The sequence below is a fragment of the Heterocephalus glaber genome, unplaced genomic scaffold, assembly GCF_053883595.1.
Source record: "Heterocephalus glaber isolate CG9 unplaced genomic scaffold, H.glaber_assembly_v1.0 deba00001444, whole genome shotgun sequence".
NCBI lineage: Eukaryota > Metazoa > Chordata > Mammalia > Rodentia > Bathyergidae > Heterocephalus > Heterocephalus glaber.
In genome coordinates this window covers 28,362,076-28,368,075 of record NW_028258297.1, presented here as the reverse complement: position 1 = coordinate 28,368,075, position 6,000 = coordinate 28,362,076, and the positions used below count along the sequence as shown (strand labels likewise).

The 6,000-nt window shown below is 35.9% G+C and overlaps 1 long non-coding RNA gene across 1 annotated transcript; it reads left to right on the top strand.

Moving 5' to 3' along the window:
• Positions 1-3,093: 3,093 nt before the first annotated feature.
• Positions 3,094-4,220, top strand: LOC147827536 (uncharacterized). Its single transcript, XR_015452191.1, has 2 exons — positions 3,094-4,114; positions 4,148-4,220. It is a non-coding gene; the product is annotated as an uncharacterized LOC147827536 (long non-coding RNA).
• Positions 4,221-6,000: the final 1,780 nt, after the last annotated feature.

Sequence of the window (6,000 nt, the reverse complement as noted above, 5' to 3'; positions counted from 1 at the left end):
AAACATCTTTCTTCCTCATATTTCTTCCTTTTCCTCATTTTTAAATATCTACCAACTACATGAAATAGTTTTTGAAATGAGGTTTCAAAAATATTCTTACTACTAAGCAAGGGTACACAAATCATTAGCACCATTTGGTGGAACTATAGCACTGGATTTATTTTCAGGCAAAAATGCCCAGGGTGGGAGGATGTGGTTCTCAAGACACTAATCCACAGCAGTGGCCTGTGTTCTGTGTGTGTCGTGGCCAAGGCCCTGATAGAGGGGTTGTGTTAGCAGGAGGGAGGCATGGACACATGACTCCAGAGAGAGACAATAAAGGCCCTCCTGTCACCCGTGTGAGCCTAAGATGGACCTAGGAGCACCTAGTTTCTCTCAGTAACAAACATCTATTCAGGGATCTGTGGCTCCAGAAACACACCAAGAGTTCACGTGCTTGTGGCAAAGGTCTGTGAATGAAGATTCTGTGAACAGTGTTCCAAGGCAGGAAAACAAAGGTTAGCTTTTCTGTCCCTCTGTGGACTGGCTCAAGCCACATGAGCCACTTAGCTAAGCTTCCAAAAAGGGGAAGGACACGAGGTACCAAGATCAAACCGATTTGTGTCTTATTGGCTTGACTCGACATTCCTAGTATTCGTGACCTCATTTCTCAGTCACTGTGGAAGTGGAAGAATGAGAGGGACAATGACTACTTTCAATTGTCCTATCTCAATTTTCTTTAGTAATCTTCCTGTGAAATTCCTAGTGATATTACTGCATGTAAATAATACAAAATGGATACATATTTTTACTATTGTTCCAAAAGAGAATATATTAAAAATTTTAAAGAATTCAGTTAAAAGGTGGTTTTTGTTAGCATAAAAATACCCTCCACAATGGCTACTAAACATAAGTAGAAAAAATCACTCGTTCAAATTAAGTAGACATTGGCACAACCGAAATGAAAAAAAATTTACAACTACTAAAATATAATAAAAATTAAATAGTCAAATAGTTTGGGATTGAGAATTGGTGAAGCCTATCCGACCTCCAATGTTGTTTGACAAAGTTTCAGCTGGGGGAAAAGAAGGGTGGAACACATCGTACCCTCATATTTTATTTTTTTCATGCCATAATGTTTAAAATTGTTACTCTGGTCACAGGAGTCATTGTGTTTGTGACTAACAACAAACTCTCCATGAGGCAAATTGGCAATGATGTATTGAAATCTGATCTGGCTCAAAAGTCCCAAATTTCAGTTTCTCTTAGTTCTATTACCTCATCTACTTCTAAAGAAACCTCTCCTAAAACTCGCTCTGTTTTCCCACTAACTATAACTCCCTCTCTTATTGCTGACATTCCTTTTACTAAAGGGGTCTTATAAAGAAATTAGAAGGATAGACTTTAGATGTAAGTAATAGTGGGAAATGAAAAACAGAGAGAAAGTTAAGATAGGCAAATACATTAAGGGGGCAAGTTATTCAATATTTCTCACAGTGCTGAAAATATTTCCTGCTCATGAACTATGAACCCAAATGACACTTAGGTAAGATAAATAGAGGTATAGAAAAGTAGAGAGCTAATAGCAAACTATATTAACCATTGTGCAGTTTCTCAAGGGCCAGCTGGTGACCACAAGTTTGACATTTAATTAATTAAATCTTGTTTGTACCCCTGCTGATATAGAGATTTTGATTCAGTTACATTTTGTTCTGCTTAGGTATGGGAAAATAAGGGGACAATTGTAATTTTTAAGATATGTATTCATGATGTTCAATGAAGTGAATCAGCTTAAAAAAAATATACTGTTTAGTAAGAAATAACTTTTACCTCATTAGATATTGTTAAGGCAACCTAAAATGTAAACATGTTCCGCCCAATGCCTCTTAGCTGTTGCTTAAAGATATAAAAATAAATCAGACCCTGAGACTTGTCAGAGGAAACCTGAGCATTGCTTGTGAAGGTTCTTTTCTCATCGCCAGCCCAGGACCTCTCCCCTTCCTACCCTACATCGACTGCAGCTGGTCTGCGGCAGAGAATTACTAAATTCATCAAAATATTTAATGTTAATTTAATTAAGACACTAACAGGTTCTCCCTGATATTTACAAGACTACTGTATAGTAAAATTAAACAGAATGAGAAGAGAGGATTCTGAATATTTTCACTACAAGGAAATGAAAAACACTTGAGAGGAAGCAGAAGGCAAATATCCTGAGTTGATCATTCCACAGGGTATAAATGCTCTAAAGTATCACACTGTAGCCCATAAACATGTACACTTATTATATTATTATTATTATTTCCCAATTACTAAAAAGCAAAATAGGCCATCAAAATTCACCTGAAAATATTGCCAGCAAAATTTACAAGAAAGAATATTCAGTGCACAGGATTATTATTTCATCTTAAAAATACTTACTCTTATTTTACAGGAGAGGAAGTAAACTAGGAAGTGACTGAGACCTTACCCAACATCACAGAGTGGCAGAGTTGAAACTTGGTCACAGGATCCTGGGTGCATATTTCAGATACATACCCACAGGTGACAGTGCCTCTTGGGATGAGAACACAGCCTCTCTGTTCCTCTCAGGGGGATCAATATTTGTATGTGAAGAATAGAATCATTCACATTTCAGAAGAAAACTTACAAATGTGCGGTTTTTTTTGAGTACAAAAGATGTTTCTAAACAAGACAGAAGACGTCATTGAAGATTGACATAATTCACAGCATAAATATTAAACTTACTTATATGTCCAAAATAAAATAAAGTAAAAATACAGAACATTGAAAAGATCTGGAAGAGAAACAGAAATTAGTTCTGGGAAATGAATAGAATATCCAACAGAGCTAATCTCTTTTGCCCTCTCCATCAACTCCCATCTCTCCAGATGAAAATATACCTGGCTTAATTCAATTATTTTACATTTACTTAAGGCTGACTTATTACCGAGTCTGTGGTCTATTTTGGAGAAAGTTCCATGTGCTGCTGAAAACAATGGGTACTATATTATTATTGAGTGGAATATTCTTTAGATATCTATTAAGTTTATTTGTTGGAAGGTTTTGTTCAACTCATTATTTTTGTTCATTTTTTTGGTCTAGTTGATCTGTTTATTTGTGATAGTGTTTTATTGAGGTCCCTCACTGTAATTGTGTTTGTTGATCTGAAATTCGTGACCAGTAGTATTTGTTTTACAAAGTTAGGTGTGCCATTGTTCAGGGCATATATGTTAATAATTATTATCTCTTCCTGTAGGTTTGTTCCCTTAACCAATAGGTAGTGACCTTTTTGTTTCTTTTGATCAGTTTTGGTTTGGCATCCACTCTTTCTGAATATAACATAGCTATTCCCTCTTTTTTGGAGTTCCCATTGCACAGAATATTGTAACCTATTCTTTGATTTTTAATCTATGAATTTCTTTTCTGGTTAAATGTGTTTCTTGTATACAGCATGGAAGTTGTTTTCTTATAGGATTTGAAACACTTCACTGTAAACCCTAGGTCCTTTAGGCTTGTGTTGAAAAGTCTGTTTTAATTTTAATGGTTTACTTTTGGCTATTACGTCTTTTTTTTTTTTTTAGTACTGGGGATCAAACTCGGAACCTTTCACTTGCCAGGCAGGTGCCGGAACCATTGAGCCAAATTCCGGGCCCCACTAATAGTTTACTTTTATAAATGATTTGCTGCCTTTCTCTAACAGCTTTTAATATTCTGCCCTTGTATTTGACTTCCTGGGTTTCGACTATGTATGTTGTTTGACTATACATGGAATTCTTTTCTGATCATAGCTGTTGGGAGCAATGCTACATAATTCTAGGGAAAAATCATTTGGTTAGCCTAGTTCTCTTGCCTACAGCCCAGCTACAGAATAACTCCAGGTTGGCCTCGGGTCACAACTGAGACTTCAGTGATCCAGTGATGCTGTGATTCTCCAGGACAAGAAACATCCTGGGAGCTGAAAACATCCTGGGAGAACAAACATCTGCTCAGTTCCTCATTGTTCTTGGACTGTTAACATCTTGTTTACCCGAGATGTACTGAACTCTCTGCAAGCCTTTTGTTACACCTTGTTTATCCCAATGTGAACTGTTGAACTCTCTGCAAGTCATTTGTTACATTTGTTTCTCCCGATGTACTGAATTCTCTGCAAGTCATTTGTTACGAGGTACTGAATAAAAGGTGTGGTAAGCTGGGGGCTTTTGTCTTTGCCGCCCAGAGCAGCACTGATCAGACCCAAAGCTCAGCTTCTTCTCAGTTTCATTTTTCTACCTTTCCTGTAATTCGCCGTGTGCTGCCATGGCTCGCAGGAGACCAGGACTCACTGCAGAGGTTCTGGTAACGTCCCCTTCCCCTGTTCCCTACACATAGCTATTTGGGCTTCTGTATGCCTCATTTACCTGAATGTTAAATTCTTTCCTTATATTTGGAAATTTTTCTGTTATTATTTCTGTGATTAGGCTTTTTATGCCATTCATGCCTTGTGAGTTTTCATTAATTCTAATTAATCTTAGATTAGTCTTGTTTATGTTATCTAGCAGCTGCTGGATTCATTTTTTATATTCTCTTCTTGTTTTGTTTTGAAGGTATCTCTGAGTATATGGACTACTGCATCAGTCCTATCTTCTAGTTCTGACACTCTCATTACATTGGTCAGTTTTACTCCCCATAATTTAATAAAATTTTTGAGCTCCTAGATTTCTCTTTGGTATCATTGCACTGACTCCAATTCTTTTTAAACTGGTTGCGTTTTGCATCAATTTGTTTAGCTCAGCTAGCCTTTTATTAGTGTCTCCTGTAAGGTCACTGACCATTTTGCTTATTAAGTCCATTATTTGTTTAGTTATATCATCTCTGAGCTTGCTAAGAACCTTATTGATTTTTTTTGTCTTCTCTTTTATTATTTCTTAACATTGAGGTGTTTGGTTTTTTTATTTCCTCCCACCTCAATTCCCTATGAATGAGTTTTAGGAAATTAAGTTTTCAGAGACATTTTGTTGCCTTATCTTCTCTTGTTTCTATTGCATTTGTCTGTGTGTATTCATGTGTATGTATGTGTACTGAGGTCTGAGGGTTGATTGTAGTGGAAAGATCTTGTTGCTAATATGGAGATTACTTTAGCTTATGTCTTTTTTCAGTGATGCACTCTCAGAATGGCTGAGTATAGGCTTTGACCTCGGTCCCAAGACCCAAACACCTCCATCAATTTTGGAGGGAAAGGTGCACGATAATTGACACAGAACCCAGGTCTTCAAAAAGGAACCATTATATTGCTGATGACAAAGAGACAAACCAGATATTGGAAAAACTAATTAATAGCAACAACTATGCCCCCTAGAATAACAACAATAATTGAGCCAAAGGTAAACTGGATATTGATATAAGAACTGATAACAACTATCACTATACAATCTTTTACCACAGAAGAGAGATCTAAAATTATAATAAAGTAGGGACTGTGGATTTAGCTCAATGGTTCCGCTACCTCCCTCATAAACAGAATATCCCGAGTTTGATCCCCAGTACCAAAAAAAAATAAATGAAATAAAATAATAATAAAGTGATAAAGACAAATGTTGTCATACAGCAAATATCTACTAAATGCAAGTGTCCCATGATTAAAATTAGAAAACAATTCAACAATAATAGCATAGAGTTAAATATATATGTAAAAAATTAATTTAAAAATACTAATAAGGTCAGGGATTTAACTCAGTGGATCTGCCACCTGCCTCACATGTGCAAGTTCCCGAGTTCAATCCCCTGTACCAAAACTTAAAAAATAAAAATACTAGTAAAGATTAAGCCAACAGGAGATTGAAAGAAAAAAATTTTTTAAATAAAGGAAAGGAAGATGAAATGAGGAGAAAAGTGAGATAAAGAAATCTATTAAAGATTATCAGAAGTTTAATAAAATTAGACAAATGTAGGAGAAAATAACAAACAAGAGAAAGAACATAATACAAAATAAAGAAGAAAAGAAAGGGGAAAGAAATAAAAGAAAAAGCCCAAATCCCAAAA